We start from the raw sequence: 16609 nt of genomic DNA, 5'->3' as shown, positions 1-16609 counted from the left end.
TGATTGAAAAGACAATAAGTTCTTCTGAAAAGATATCTTTGGAACAAAATTTCACTAATTTTAATCAAAACTTTTATGATAAATTTGCTTGAAGCTGTATTTGGAACATGGTTTTTGAGCTAAAGAACACACAACCTGTGAAAATTTGAGCCTTTATGCATGGTTACATTATTTAACCATAATTATTTTATTCTTGTGTGTTTACTTCTCTATGATTGTAATATATATTTTGTTTCATCCTATATGTCCAATAGTTATTATGTTTATATGCTTGCATGTAATTGAGGCCATTATTTGTTTAAACTCACTTATCCAAATTAAGCCTACCCTTTTTAATTACCTTTGTTAACCACTTTGAGCCTTAAAATCCCATTTGTTCTATATTTTACCACATTACTAGCCTTAAGCGGAAAAACAATTGTATATCCCAAATTGAATCTTTGGTTAGCTTAAGATAGAATTGTGTATGCTAGTTAAGTATGGGAATTTGTGGGAACAAAAGTTATTAAGGGAATATGTCATGATAATACAATGGGAATTTGGATATGGATACCTAAGCTATAAGAAATAAAAATCTATGTGCATTGATAAGCTATGTTTATTTCTATATATATATATATATATATATATATATATATATATATATATTTCAATAAATAAATAAGAGGACAAAATCACCCCAAAGCTGAATTAAAAATTCAAAGATCAATGCACATATAATAAAATTGATACATGAGTATGGAATGTAAAAGGGAATTCTGGATAGCTAGGTATGAATTCTAAAGTTATATAAAATATATAGGTTGGGTTAAAGCTGGGTTAATTAAAGATTCAATTTATAAGCTCACTTAACCATATATATATCCCTATCTTTACCTTGGCCCCATTACAACCTTAAAAAGACCTCATGATGTTTGCATTGGCATATTAACTGTTGTTGATTGGTTAGGAGAAAAACAAAAGTTAGAGAGCATGATTAGAGAAGGATAGAGTGATTACCCTATACACTGGAGAGATTAGAGCATACATACATCATCAGTGAGGGTTCTATGCTTGAATTTCCATGTTCCCCGCTTTCATGAGCTATCTTCTTACACCTTTATCTGTCTTGCTGTATAATGATAGAATTAGTGGAATCTGATTTGTAATTGTTTTGAAGAGCTTATTTACTTTTGATCAAGTGGGCAAGAATCATATAGTTGCACTCATATATATATATATATATATATATATATATATATATATATATATATATATATATATATATATATATGTTGCATTGCATTGCATGAGTTTCTACATGTTCATACTTATTTATCTTATCTCCTTCAATTAAGCATGAGGACATGCTAATGTTTAAGTGTGGGGAGGTTGATAAACCACTATTTTATGGTATATATTATGCTTAATTATGTGGTTTTATCATGATCCTTACCCACTTATTCATTAATTTAGCATGCATTTATATTTCCTTCCTGAAATTATTACACGGTTGAAAATGCTTCCTAGAGACTTTTTAATTATGCATTTTAGTTCTCCTTTATCCCATTCGATGTCGTGATCTGTGTGTTAAGTGTTTCAGGCTTTATAGAGCATGGATGCGTGGGAGATTAGGAAGGAAGGTAGCAAAAATGGAAGGAACACAAGAAATTGATGAGGTAAACAGCGAGAAGTGACGCGGCCGCATGGCTCACGCGTTCGCGCGAAAGAGAAAAAATCACAGTGACGCGGCCGCATGGTTCACGCGACCGCGCGGAATGGAAAAGCACAAGTGACGCGGAGGCGTGGACGACGCGAATGCGTGGAAGGGAAAAACGCGAATGACGCGTTCGCATGGATGACGCGATCGCGTGACGTGCGCGACCTGTAGAATCTGCAGATTCCCCTGGGGGCAATTTTGGGCCCTAGTTTGACCCAGTTCTCGGCCCAGAACAGCAGACTAGAGCCAGAGAACATGTAGAAACCAGAGACAACATTCATTCTACACATTTTTTTAGTTTCAGATCTAGTTTTTACTCTTCCACTAGGTTTTTCTCTCTACACATTGATAATTTTAGGAGTTTATTTTTCTCTCACTTTTTGCATTGGGATATTGAGAAGAGTTATTACCTCATCAAGACTTCGTCATTCTAGTTCGTTTTCTTTACTTGGCTTTACTCTTCCATGTCCTTTGCTTTGTTAATTTTACCATTGGAATACTATTAGGATTTATTTAATACAATGATTACTTTTATTTTTATTTGATTATTTTGACTTTTATTTACAATGTCTCTCTTTAATTCCTTTTCATATGTCATGAATTTTACATTCACAATGAGCGAGTAGTTCCCTAACTTGATGGGGAGTTGATTGAAAGGAACCAATTGAGTTAGAAGACTTGAAAGAAAAATTGTAATTGGGTTATTGTTGGCTTGCCCTCTAGTCACTAACACCAATCCCTTTTTAATTAAGTGGACTGCAACTTGTGAATGGACATAGCATTCCAACTTGTTTAACTTTCCCTTACCTAGTAAGAGATAACTAAACGGGATAACCTTCAATTATCAATTAATCTAGAGAGTAATCCAACAATAGCAGAACTTCCAACTAATCAACTCCCAATCAAGGCTTTTATTTACATTATTAAAATTTTCCAATTTTATTTCCTGTTTACTCAACTCAAACTTTTTTGAAAACATCTGATTAATAAGATAGCACACTTTTCTGCAACTCGTTGGGAGACGACCTGGGATTCATACTCCCAATATTTTTAAAATTTAAATTTCTGTGACACCTTTCTAAATTGATAAGTGGATTTCTGGTAAGTTAAGAACTATACTTGCAACGTACACATTTTAATAATTTTAATTCACCAATTTCCGTATCATCATCCACCCTATAGCATCCTTGTGTTTTTAGCACTTCGATAAGCTCCCCTTCTTGCTCCTTACTCAAGATTGAATTGATGATTACTAGGTAAGTATTGTTATCACCCACATATGCATATTTCAAACTTGGTGGTAAGGTCTTCAGCTTTAGTTTTGGTGCCTCTACTTCCTCGTTGTCCTTGTGGTTCAGCATGAATGAATTCTCCATGGTTCTTTGTGGTAGCTCTTCACTTGATACTGGTTGCTCTAGCTCCACAGTTCCTTCACATTGTTCTTCTTCCAAAACCCCTTGAACTATCTGTCTATAGTGTCCACCATCATGCATCCTTGGGGTAACTCATTGCCTTAAAGACATTAAAGACCATCTTTTGTTCATGTAATCTCAAGACTAGTTTCCCTCTTTGCACATCAATCATAGCTCCAGTAGTATCTAGGAATGGCCTCCCTAGGATGATTAATGTGTTAGCCTCCTCTTCCATGTCCAGCACAACAAAGTCAGCTGGGAAAATGAATTTTCCCACTTTTACCAGTAAGTCCTCCACTACCCCATGTGGAAATTTGAATTTTTTGTCAGCCAATTGGAGTGCCATTCTTGTTAGCTTGGCTTCCTCAATCTTCATCTTCCTCATCATGGTTAGGGACATGAGGTTGATGCTAGCTCCCAGATCACACAAGGCTTTCTCAATATTAATATCCCCTATGATGCAGGAGATTTGAAAACTCCCTGGGTCTTTCATTTTCTGGGGAAGCTTCTTTTGTATGATGGCACTACACTCCTCAGTTAGCACTATGGTCTCTTTTTCTCCCCAGTTCCTTTTTCTTGTCATGAGTTCTTTCAGAAATTTGGCATAAAGTGGAATTTGCTCCAACGCTTCAGCAAATGGTATGTTGATTTTGAGCTTTTTAAAGATCTCTAAGAATCTAGAGAACTGGCCATCCTTTGCATCTTTTCTCAGCCTTTGAGGATATGGTGCCTTTGGCACATAAGGCTTCCAGATTGGCTTTGGTGAGGATGGGGCAGGGATCTCTTCTTTATTTTTGTTTCCATGCTTCTCTGCAGCTTCTTCTTCATGGTTATCCTGGCCCGGAGTTACTTCTTCTACAACTCTTCTGCTTCTAAGTGTGATGGCCTTGCACTCCCCTCTCGGGTTGGCCATGGTGTCACTGGGAAATGTATGTGTGGGCATTAGGATTTGCTTGGATAAAATCCCTACTTGTGCTTCCAGCTTTGAGATTGCTGCGCCTTGATTCTTCAGATTTGATCCGTATTCTTCTTGATTGGCATCTATATTTCTTTCAGCCTGTGTTTGTCTCTCCAAGAGGGTGGAGATAGCTCCTGTAAGCTGTGATGATAGTTATGCTATTGCAGCCTCTAATCTCTCAAAGTTGCTCTTTATTTCTGATAAACCTCATTTTTAGGGTTTATCTTGTATTGATTTTAGGAGATTTTAATACTTTTTACCCACATTTATTCAATGAATTAGCATGATTTTGTGATTGTCTCCTTATTTGTGCTTAGATGTGAAAACATGCTTTTTAGGCCTTTAACTTGACAATTTTAATCTCCATTTGATTCCACTAGATGCCTTGATGTGTTTGTTAGTGATTTTAGATTGAAAAGGCTAGGAATGGACTAAAGGAGTAAAGAGGAAAGCATGCAAAGTAGAGAAAATGGGTAGTTAGGCTAGCTTTGAAATTGTATAGGATGTCATAGGTTAGGTGGGAAGTTTAAGCTTATCAAAGATTCAAATTTCAAGCTCACTTGACCATATATGCATCCTACCTTGACCCTAACCCCATTACAACCTAAAGAAAAGACCTCACGATACTTGTATGCATGCATGAAATATATGTCGACTGTTAGAAGAAGAACAAATCTTGGAAAGCATGATTAGGAGAGAATTGAGAGAATCAACCCTAAACACTTAAGCGAATAGAGTGCAAATACATCCGGTGAGGGTTTGATGCTCAATTACATGCTTCCACCCATGATCATCTCCTTTCATGCAAGTTTGTAAATATATTTAATAGCTCAATTCAATTATGGTTTGACATGTTGTTAATAACTTTGGTCCTTGTGCATATATGTCTCTTGGGAATTGATTTATTTTGACCAAGCAATTGCATTCATATAGATAGTTGCATATAGTTTAGGTTGCATATAGTTTATTTACATTGAATAAATGTTAATACCCTTTGTTTCTCTCTTGGCTTAAGCATGAGGACATGCTTGGTTTAAGTGTGGGGAGGTTAATAAACCTCATTTGTAGGGTTTATCTTGTATTGATTTTGGGGATTTTATCACCTTTTACCCACATTTATTCAATGAAATAGCATGGTTTTGTATATTCTCCTTCAATTGTGCTTAAGAGTGAAAACATGCTTTTTAGGTCTTAAAATAGCTAAATTTAATTTACCTTTGATTCCATTAGATGCCTTGATATTTTTGTTAAGTGATTTCAGATTTAGGAGGCAAAGATTGGATAAAGGGAATAAAGGAAAAGCATGTAAAAAAGGAGAACTCATGAAGAATGAAGGAATCGCAAAAGTTGTCAAGCCGACCTCTTCGCACTTAATCGGTCATAACTTGAGCTATAGAGGTCCAAATGATGCGGTTCAAGTTGGGTTGGAAAGCTAACATCTGGGGCTTTGAAATGAAATAAGATTTGTCATAGTTGCTATACCTATGGTGACACGCATGTGCACTGTACGTACACGCGTTGTTGCTGCCATATGATCCACTTAAACCAATACGTGACCAGCGATTTTAGAAGCCTTGTGGGTCCAATCCAACTCATTTATGATGGTATTTAAGCCAAGAATTGAAGAGGGATGAACATGTTAGTTATCATTATTTTAGTTTAGCTTAGTTTAGTAGTTAGAGGTAATTTCTAGAGAGAGAAACTCTCACTTCTCTCTAGAATTAGGATTAGGATTAGGTTTAATTCTTAGATCTAGATTTTAATTCATCTTCTTCTACTTCTATCTTTTCAATTCCTTGTTGTTACATTCATTCTTCTTCCACTCTTTTGTTGTAATCTCTTTTATGGTGTTCTTGTGTTTTGTTGTAGATCTACTCTTGTTTCTTCTACGCTCTTTTAATTCAAGCAAGGTAATTCATAATAAATGTGTTTCTTTTGATTGTTGTTGTGAATTATTTTCATTAATTGTTGTTAGATTTCATTCTTGTTGTAGATTTCATGTGCTTTCCTTCTATGCCTCTTAGGTGTTTGATAAAATGCTTCTTCTAGCTTTAGTGTAGATTTTGTTCCTCTTGGCCTAGGTAGAGTAATTAGTGACTCTTGAGTTATCTAATTCCTTTGTTGAATGATAATTAGATGTTTCTAATTGATTTGAATACCTCTAAAGCTAGTCTTTCCTTTAGGAGTTGATTAGGACTTGAGGAATCAAATTGATTCATCCACTTGAATTTGCTCCATAGTTAGAGGTTAACTAAGTGGGAGTAATGGATAATTTGTTATCACAATTGAGGAGGATAACTAGGATATGATTTCTAGTTCTCATATTTTGCCAAGAGCTTTGTTAGTTGTTACTTTATTTTCTTTTCCATTTATATTTCTTGTCTAAAATCTCAAAATCCCCAAATAACTCGCAACCAATAATAAGACACTTTATTGTAATTCATAGGGAGAACGACCCGAGGTTCCAATACTTCGGTTTATAAATTTAGGGGTTTGTTTTAGTGCCAAACAACTTTTTGTATGAAAAGATTATTGTTTGGTTTAGGAACTATACTTGCAACGAGAATTCATTTGTGAAATTCTAAACCATCAAAAATCTAATCATCAATTTCAAATGGTTGCATGGTTGAGGTTGACGTGTCTTGATGGTGGTTGTTATGTGTTTATTGGGTGGAATGGTATGATGTGTTTTGTGAATTGTGGTAGGGTCTATTATTGCCTGATTGATGGTTGGGGGTGTGAATGTTGTATTGGTTGGATGTGTAAAGTTTGTTGTGATCTTGGTTGTGGCTTTGTTGGTTCCCCCACCCAAAATTTGGGTGGTTCTTCCAACCTGGGTTGTATATCTTGGAGTTGGGATCATATGGTGGTCTAGAATTGTTTACATAGTTGGCTTGCTCCCATTCACATTCAACTTCTGGTGCATCTCCTTCTTGTTGAGGGGTTTGGGCTTGAATAGATGAGACTTGATTGTTCTCCATCTTCTTGGTCAAGGCTGCTAGTTGTGTAGTAATCACTTTATTTTGGGCTAATGATGAGCGGATAATTTATACGCTTTTTGGCATTGTTTTTATATAGTTTTTAGTAAGTTTAAGCTACTTTTAGGGATGTTTTCATTAGTTTTTATGTTAAATTCACATTTCTGGACTTTACTATGAGTTTGTGTGTTTTTCTGTGATTTCAGGTAAATTCTGGCTGAAATTGAGGGACTTGAGCAAAACTCTGAAGAAGGCTGACAAAAGGACTGCTGATGCTGTTGGAATCTGACCTCCCTACACTCGAAATAGATTTTCTGGAGCTACAGAACCCCAATTGGCGCTCTCTCAACGGCGTTGGAAAGTAGACATCCAGGGCTTTCCAGCAATATATAATAGTCCATACTTTATTCAAAGATTGACGACGTAACTTGGCGTTGAACGCCAAGTTCATGCTGCTGTCTGGAGTTAAACGCCAGAAAAACGTCATGATCCGGAGTTGAACGCCCAAAACACGTCATAACTCAGAGTTCAACTCCAGAAAATGCCTCAGCTCGTGGATTAATCAAGCTCAGCCCAAGCATACACCAAGTGGGCCCCGGAAGTGGATTTATGCATCAATTACTTACTCATGTAAACCCTAGTAGCTAGTCTAGTATATATAGGACATTTATCTATTGTATTAGACATCTTTGGTCTCAGTTTTGTTTTATTCTTCATCTTAGGAGATCATTGATCACGTTAAGGGGGCTGGCCATTCGGCCATGGCTGAACCTTCCACTTATGTATTTTCAACGGTGGAGTTTCTGCACACCATAGATTAAGGGTGTGGAGCTCTGCTGTACCTCAAGTATTAATGCAATTCTATTTTCTTTTATTCAAATCTCTCTTATTCTTATTCCAAGATATTCATTCGTACCCAAGAACATGATGAATGTGATGGTAAGTAACCCTCATTATCATTCTCACTTATGAACGCGCGTGATTGACAACCACTTCGGTTCTACATGCAACCGAGCTTGAATGTGTATCTCTTAGATTCACCAACAGAATCTTCGTGGTATAAGCTAGATAGATGGTGGCATTTATGAGGATCCGGAAAGTCTCACCTTGTCTGTGGTATTCCGAGTAGGATCCTGGGAATCCGGAAAGTCTCACCTTGTCCGTGGTATTCCGAGTAGGATTCTGGTAATGAATGACTATGACGTGCTTCAAACTTGCAAGTGCTGGGCGTTAGTGACAGACGCAAAAGAATCAAGGGATTCTATTCCAGTAGGAGCGGGAACCAACCGGTGATTAGCCGTACTGTGACAGAGTGCGTGAGCATTAGTTTTCACTGCGAGGATGGGATGTAGCCATCAACCATGGGTGATGCCTCCAGACGATTAGCCGTGCGATTGACAACCGCAAAGGATCATTTTCCCGAGAGGATTGAAAGTAGCCACAGCTGATGGTGAACCCCTATACAAAGCTTGCCATGGAAAGGAGTAAGAAGGATTGAGTAGAAGCAGTAGGAGAGCAGACGTCCTTGAGCCATACAGCATCTCCATTCGCTTATCTGAAATTCTCACCAATGAATCTGCATAAGTCTTCTATCTCGTTTATTATTTCTTTTTATTATTAATTATTCGAAAACCCATAAACAATTTTAATCTGCCTAACTGAGATTTACAAGGTGACCATAGCTTGCTTCATACCAACAATCTCTGTGGGATCGACCCTTACTCACGTAAGGTTTATTACTTGGACGACCCAGTACACTTGCTGGTTAGTTGAACGGAATTGTGAATTTAACCAAGAGACACAATAGTTTTTGTGTATATGCCAAAGAGCCAATATTGATGATCACAATTTCGTCCACCAAGTTTTTGGCGCCGTTGCCGGGGATTGTTCGAGTATGAACAACTGACGGTTCATCTTGTTGCTCAGATTAGGTAATTTTCTTTCCAAAAATCTTTTTCAAAAATTTATCTTTTTTATTTTTCGTTTTTCCAAACTATATTTTCGAAAAAAATTAATAAAAATACAAAAAAAATTAGAAAATCATAAAAATCAAAAATATTTTGTGTTTCTTGTTTAAGTCTTGTGTTAATTTTTAAGTTTGGTGTCAATTGCATGCTTTTAAAATTTTTCTTGCATTTTTTGAAAATTCATGCATTCATAGTGTTCTTCATGATCTTCAAGTTGTTCTTGATAAGTCCTCTTGTTTGATCTTGATGTTTTCTTATTTTGTGTCTTTCCTTGTTTTTCTTGTGCACTTTTGCATTCATATTTTCCATGCATTAAAGATTTCTAAAGTTTGGTGTCTTGCATGTTTTCTTTGCATTAAAAATTTTTCAAAATTATGTTCTTGATGTTCATCATGATCTTCAAAGTGTTCTTGGTGTTCATCTTGACATTCATAGTGTTCTTGCATGCATCTTGTGTCTTGATCCAAAATCTTCATGTTTTGGGTCATTTTTGTGTTTTCTTTAAAAATTCAAAAAATCAAAAAAAAAATATCTTTTCCTTATTTTCCTCCAAATTTTTGAAATTTTGGGTTGACTTGGTCAAAAATTTTTAAAATTAGTTGTTTCTTACAAGTCAAGTCAAATTTTCAATTTTAAAAATCTTATCTTTTCAAAATCTTTTTCAAAAATCATATCTTTTTCATTTTTTTATCATTTTCGAAAATTTCAAAAATCTTTTTCAAAATATTTTTCAAAATCTTTTTCTTATCTTTATATTAAATTTTCGAAAATTAGCTAACAATTAATGTGATTGGTTCAAAAATTTGAAGTTTGTTACTTTTTTGTTAAGAAAGGTTCAATCTTTAAATTCTAGAATCTTATCTTGTAGTTTCTTGTTAGTTAAGTCTTTTTAAAAATTAAATATTTTTCAAAATATCTTTTTCTTAAAACTTTTATTTTATCTTTTATCTTATCTTTTTCAAAAATTTTATCTTTTTCAAAATTTGATTTCAAAATATCTTATCTAACCTCTTATCTTCTTATGTTTTTCAAATTTGATTTTAATATCTTTTTCAATCAACTAACTAACTTTTTGTTTGTTTCTTATCATTTTCAAAACCACCTAACTACTTTTCCCTCTTCTATTTTCGAAAATACCTCTCTCTTTTTCAAAAATTCTTTTTAATTAACTAATTGTTTCAAGTTTTAATTTCAATTTTAATTCATCTTTAATTTTTGAAAAATACTAACCCCTTTTTCAAAATTATTTTCAAAAATTTCTCTTCTCTTCTTTTATTCTATTTAATTATTTAATTACTAACATTTCTATTCACCTCTCTTCATCTAAAAATCCGAATTCTTCTTCATTCTTCTACCCCTTTCTTCTTCTACTAACATAAAGGAATCTCTATACTGTGACATAGAGGATTCCTCTTTCTTTTCTTGTTTTCTTCTCTTTCATATGAGCAGGAACAGGGAAAAGGGCACTCTTGTTGAAGTTGATCCAGAACCTGAAAGGACTCTGAACAGAAAATTAAGAGAAGCTAAATTACAACAATCCAGAAATAACCTTTCAGAAATTTTCGAACAAGAGAAGGAGATGGCAGCCGAAAATAATAATAATAATAATGCAAGGAGAATGCTTGGTGACTTCACAAAGCCAACGTCCAAGTTTGATGGAAGAAGCATCTCCATTCCTGCCATTGGAGCCAATAACTTTGAGCTTAAGCCTCAACTAGTTGCATTAATGCAACAAAACTGCAAGTTTTATGGACTTCCATCTGAAGATCCTTATCAATTTTTAACTGAGTTCTTGCAGATCTGTGAGACTGTAAAGACGAATGGAGTCAATCCTGAAGTCTACAGACTCATGCTTTTCCCTTTTGCTGTAAGAGACAAAGCTAGAATATGGTTGGATTCACAACCTAAGGATAGCCTGGACTCCTGGGATAAGCTGGTCACTGCCTTCTTGGATAAATTCTTTCCTCCTCAAAAGCTGAGCAAGCTGAGAGTGGATGTTCAAACCTTCAAACAAAAAGATGGTGAATCCCTCTATGAAGCCTGGGAAAGATATAAGCAGTTGACCAAAAGATGTCCATCTGACATGTTTTCAGAATGGACCCTATTAGATATATTCTATTATGGTCTCTCTGAATTTTCGAAAATGTCATTGGACCATTCTGCAGGTGGATCTATTCACCTGAAGAAAACGCCTGAAGAGGCTCAAGAACTCATTGACATGGTTGCAAACAACCAGTTCATGTATACCTCTGAGAGGAATTCCGTGAATAATGGGATACCTCAGAAGAAAGGAGTTCTTGAAATTGATGCTCTGAATGCCATATTGGCTCAAAACAAAATGCTGACTCAACAGGTCAACATTATCTCTCAAAATCTGAATGGATTGCAACATGCATCCAACAGCACTAGAGAGGCAGCTTCTGAAGAAGCTTATGATCCTGAGAACCCTGCCATGGCAGAAGTTAATTACATGGGTGAACCTTATGGAAACATCTATAATCCATCATGGAGAAATCATCCAAATTTCTCTTGGAAGGATCAACAAAAGCCTCAACAAGGCTTTAACAATGGTGGACGCAATAGGCTGGGCAATAGCAAGCCATATCCATCATCTTCTCAGCAACAGACAGAGAATTCTGAACAAAACAATTCTAATTTAGCCAATATAGTCTCTGATCTGTCAAAGGCCACTTTCAGTTTCATGAATGAAACAAGATCCTCCATCAGAAATTTGGAGGCACAAGTGGGCCAGCTGAGTAAGAAAGTCATTGAAACCCCTCCCAGTATTCTCCCAAGCAATACAGAAGAGAATCCAAAAGGAGAGTGCAAGGCCATTGATTTAATCAAAGTGGCCGAATGCACTAAGGAGGAGGAGGACGAAAATCCTAGTGAGGAAGACCTCCTGGGACGTCCTTCAAGCAAGAAGGAGTTTCCTATTAAGGATCCAGAGGAATCTGAGGCTCATACAGAGACCATAGAGATCCCACTAAACCTCCTTCTGCCATTCATGAGCTCTGAAGACTATTCTTCCTCTGAAGAGGATGAAGATGTAATTAGAGAGCAAGTTGCTCAATACTTAGGAGCTATCATGAAGCTGAATGCCAAGTTATTTGGTAATGAGACTTGGGAAAGTGAACCTCCCCTGCTCATTAGTGAACTAGATACTTGGACTCAGAAAACTCTACCTCAAAAGAAACAAGATCCTGGCAAGTTCTTAATCCCTTGCACCATTGGCACCATGAGCTTTGAAAAAGCTCTATGTGATCTTGGGTCAGGGATAAATCTGATGCCACTCTCTGTAATGGAGAAGCTAGGGATCATTGAGGTACAACCTGCCTTGTTCTCATTACAATTGGCAGACAAGTCCATGAGACAAGCTTATGGAATAGTAGAGGACGTGCTAGTAAAGGTTGAAGGCCTTTACATCCCTGCTGATTTCATAATCCTAGACACTAGGAAGGATGATGATGAATGCATCATCCTAGGAAGACCTTTCCTAGCCATAGCAGAAGCTGTGATAGATGTTAACAGAGGTGAGTTAGTCCTTCAATTGAATGGGGACTACCTTGTGTTTAAAGCACATGGCCATCCCTCTGTGACAAAAGAGAGTAAGCATGAAGAGCTTCTCACAGTTCAGAGTCAAAAAGAGCCCACACAGTCAAACTCTAAGTTTGGTGTTGTGAGGCCACAACCAAACTCTAAGTTTGGTGTTCAAACCCCATATCCAAACTCTAAGTTTGGTGTGGGGACTACACACTAAAATTGACCTGATCACCTTGTGGCTCCATGAGAGCCACTGTCAAGCTATTGACATTAAAGAAGCGCTTGTTGGGAGGCAACCCAATTTTATTTATCTAATTTTATTTTATTTTGTTTTTTTGTTATTTTTGTGTTTAATTAGGTACATGATCATGAGGAGTCACGAAAAAATCAAAAAAATTAAAAACAGAGTCAAAAACAGAAGAAAAAAATTGTTCACCCTGGAGGCAGCGCAGACTGGCGTTCAACGCCAGTAAGATGCATCTGGCTGGCGTTCAACGCCAGAACAGAGCACCATTCTGGCGCTGAACGCCAGAAACAAGCAACAACCTGGCGTTTAAACGCCAGGAAGGTGCACACAGAGGACAAACTGGCGCTGAACGCCAGAAACAAGCATGAAACTGGCGTTCAACGCCAGAAACATGCATTACATGGGTGTTTAACGCCCAGAACATGCACCAATGGGCGTTTGAACGCCAGGATGATGCACGAAGGCAATTTACATGCCTATATGGTGAAGGAATGGTATTTCTTTTCACCTCAGGATCTGTGGACCCCACAGGATCCCCACCTTACCTTCTAATCCTACTTTTGTGATTTGAATTCCCCATGTCACAATTCTCAATCTTCTTCATCAATCACCTCAATTCCTCTTCCCAATTACCCCATTCACCATTCACATCAACCCACTCTTCCCCATAAACCCCACCTACCTTCATAAAATTCAAATCCAATTTCCCACCCATTCCCACCCAAAATGGCCGAACACCCACCCTCCCCTCTCCCTATAAATACCTTTCCATTCTACCTCATTTTCACACAACACAACCCCTTCTTCTCCCACATAGCCGAACCTACTTCTCCCCCTTTTCCATATTTTCTTCTTCTTCTTCTACTCTTCTTTTCTTTTTTTGCTCGAGGGCGAGCAAATTTTAAGTTTGGTGTGGTAAAAAGCCTAAGCTTTTTGTTTTTCATCACCATCAATGGCACCTAAGACCGGAGTATCCTCAAAAGGAAAAGGGAAGGCAAAAGCTTCCACCTCCGAGTCATGGGAGAAGGAAAGATTCATCTCCAAAAGCCATCAAGACCACTTCTATGATGTTGTGGCAAAGAAGAAGGTGATCCCCGAGGTCCCTTTCAAGCTCAAAAAGAATGAGTATCCGGAAATCCGACATGAAATCCAAAGAAGAGGTTGGGAAGTCCTAGCTAACCCCATGCAACAAGTCGGAATATTGATGGTTCAAGAGTTCTATGCCAATGCATGGATCACTAGGAACCATGATCAAAGTATGAACCCGAATCCAAAGAACTATATCACAATGGTCCGGGGGAAATACTTAGATTTCAGTCCGGAAAATGTGAGGTTGGCGTTCCATTTACCCATGATGCAAGGTGATGAACGCCCCTACACTAGAAGGGTCAACTTTAATCAAAGGTTGGACCAAGTCCTAATGGACATATGTGTGGAAGGCGCCCAATGGAGAATAGACTCCAAAGGCAAACCGGTCCAACTGAGAAGACTGGATCTCAAGCCTGTGGCTAGAGGATGGTTGGAGTTCATCCAAAGATCCATCATCCCTACAAGCAACCGATCTGAAGTTACTGTGGATCGGGCCATCATGATTCATAGCATCATGATTGGAGAGGAAGTGGAAGTTCATGAAGTCATCTCCAATGAACTCTACAAAATAGCCGACACGCCTTCACACATGGCACGGCTAGCCTTCCCCCACCTTATATGTCATCTATGTTACTCAGCTGGAGTTATCATAGATGGAGATGTCTCCATTGAAGAAGACAAGCCCATCACCAAGAAAAGGATGGAGCAAACAAGAGAAGTTCTTCACGGCCCTCAAGAAGAACATGAGGAAGTTCATCATCAACAAATGCCTCAAGGAATGCACTTTCCTCCCAACAACTATTGGGAGCAACTCAATGCCTCTTTAGAAGATTTGAGTCATAATGTTGAACAATTAAGGGTGGAACATCATGAGCACTCCATCATTCTCCAAGAAATAAGAGAAGATCAAAGAGCAATGAGGGAGGAGCAACAAAGGCAAGGAAGGGACATAGAAGAGCTGAAGAACATCATTGGTCCTTTAAGAAGAAGACGCCACTAAAGGTGGATTCATTCCTTGTTCTTTATTTCTTTCTGTTTTCGGTTTTTAGTATTGTGTTTATCTATGTTTTGTGTCTCTACTTCATGATCATTAGTATGTAACCATGCCTTAAAGCTATGAATAAAATCCATTAGTCTTTCACCTATCTTAAATGAAAAATGTTTTAATTCAAAAGAACAAGAAGTACATAATTTTCGAAATTATTAGTGAATTTAATTTAATTATATTGATGTGGTGACAATACTTTTTGTTTTCTGAATGAATGATTGAACAGTGCATATGTCTTTTGATATTGTTGTTTATGAGTGTTAAAAATTGTTGGTTCTTGAAAGAATGATGAACAAAGAGAAATGTTATTGATGATCTGAAAAACATCATGAAATTGATTCTTGAAGCAAGAAAAAGCAGCAAAAAAAAATGGCGAAAATTTTAAAGAAAAAGCAAGGATCCAAGGCTTTGAGCATTAATGGATAGGAGGGCCCAAGGAATCTAAATCCAGGCCTATGCGGCTAAATCAAGCTGCCCCTAACCATGTGCTTGTGTCATGAAGGTCCAAGTGAAAAGCTTGAGACTGAATGATTAAAGTCGTGATCCAAAGCAAAAGAGTGTGCTTAAGAGCTCTGGACACCACTAACTGGGGACTTTAGCAAAGCTGAGTCACAATCTGAAAAGGTTCACCCAGTTATGTGTCTGTGGCATTTGTGTATCCGGTGGTAATACTGGAAGACAAAGTGCTTAGGGCCACAGCCAAGACTCATAAAATAGCTGTGTTCAAGAATCAACATGCCTAACTAGGAAAGTCAATAACACTATCTGAAATTCTAAGTTCCTAGAGAAGCCAACCATTCTAAACTTCAAAGGAAAAAGTGAGATGCCAAAACTGTTCAGAAGCAAAAAGCTACAAGTCCCGCTCATCTAATTAAATTAATATTCATTGATATTTTGGACTTTATAGTATATTCTCTTCTTTTTATCCTAATTGATTTTCAGTTGCTTGGGGACAAGCAACAATTTAAGTTTGGTGTTGTGATGAGTGGATAATTTATACGCTTTTTGGCATTGTTTTTATATTTTTTAGTAAGTTTAAGCTACTTTTAGGGATGTTTTCATTAGTTTTTATGTTAAATTCACATTTCTGGACTTTACTATGAGTTTATGTGTTTTTCTGTGATTTCAGGTAAATTCTGGCTGAAATTGAGGGACTTGAGCAAAACTCTGAAGAAGGCTGACAAAAGGACTGCTGATGCTGTTGGAATCTGACCTCCCTGCACTCGAAATAGATTTTCTGGAGCTACAGAACTCCAATTGGCGCGCTCTCAACGGCGTTGGAATGTAGACATCAAGGGCTTTCCAGCAATATATAATAGTCCATACTTTATTCAAAGATTGACGACGTAACTTGGCGTTGAACGCCAAGTTCATGCTGCTGTCTGGAGTTAAACGCCAGAAAAACGTCATGATCCGGAGTTGAACGCCCAAAACACGTCATAACTCAGAGTTCAACTCCAAGAAATGCCTCAGCTCGTGGATTAATCAAGCTCAGCCCAAGCATACACCAAGTGGGCCCCGGAAGTGGATTTATGCATCAATTACTTACTCATGTAAACCCTAGTAGCTAGTCTAGTATATATAAGACATTTATCTATTGTATTAGACATCTTTGGTCTCAGTTTTGTTTTATTCTTCATCTTAGGAGATCATTGATCACGTTAAGGG

General features: G+C 37.1%; 1 non-coding gene across 1 annotated transcript; it reads right to left on the bottom strand.

Annotated features, from left to right (window-relative positions):
- Positions 1-10995: 10995 nt before the first annotated feature.
- On the bottom strand, positions 10996-11099 carry LOC112718840 (small nucleolar RNA R71). The gene has a single exon (XR_003161167.1). It is a non-coding gene; the product is annotated as a small nucleolar RNA R71 (small nucleolar RNA).
- Positions 11100-16609: the final 5510 nt, after the last annotated feature.

Source organism: Arachis hypogaea, chromosome 10, assembly GCF_003086295.3.
Source record: "Arachis hypogaea cultivar Tifrunner chromosome 10, arahy.Tifrunner.gnm2.J5K5, whole genome shotgun sequence".
Classification (NCBI taxonomy): Eukaryota; Viridiplantae; Streptophyta; class Magnoliopsida; order Fabales; family Fabaceae; genus Arachis; species Arachis hypogaea.
This window is presented reverse-complemented; position numbering and strand designations above follow the sequence as displayed.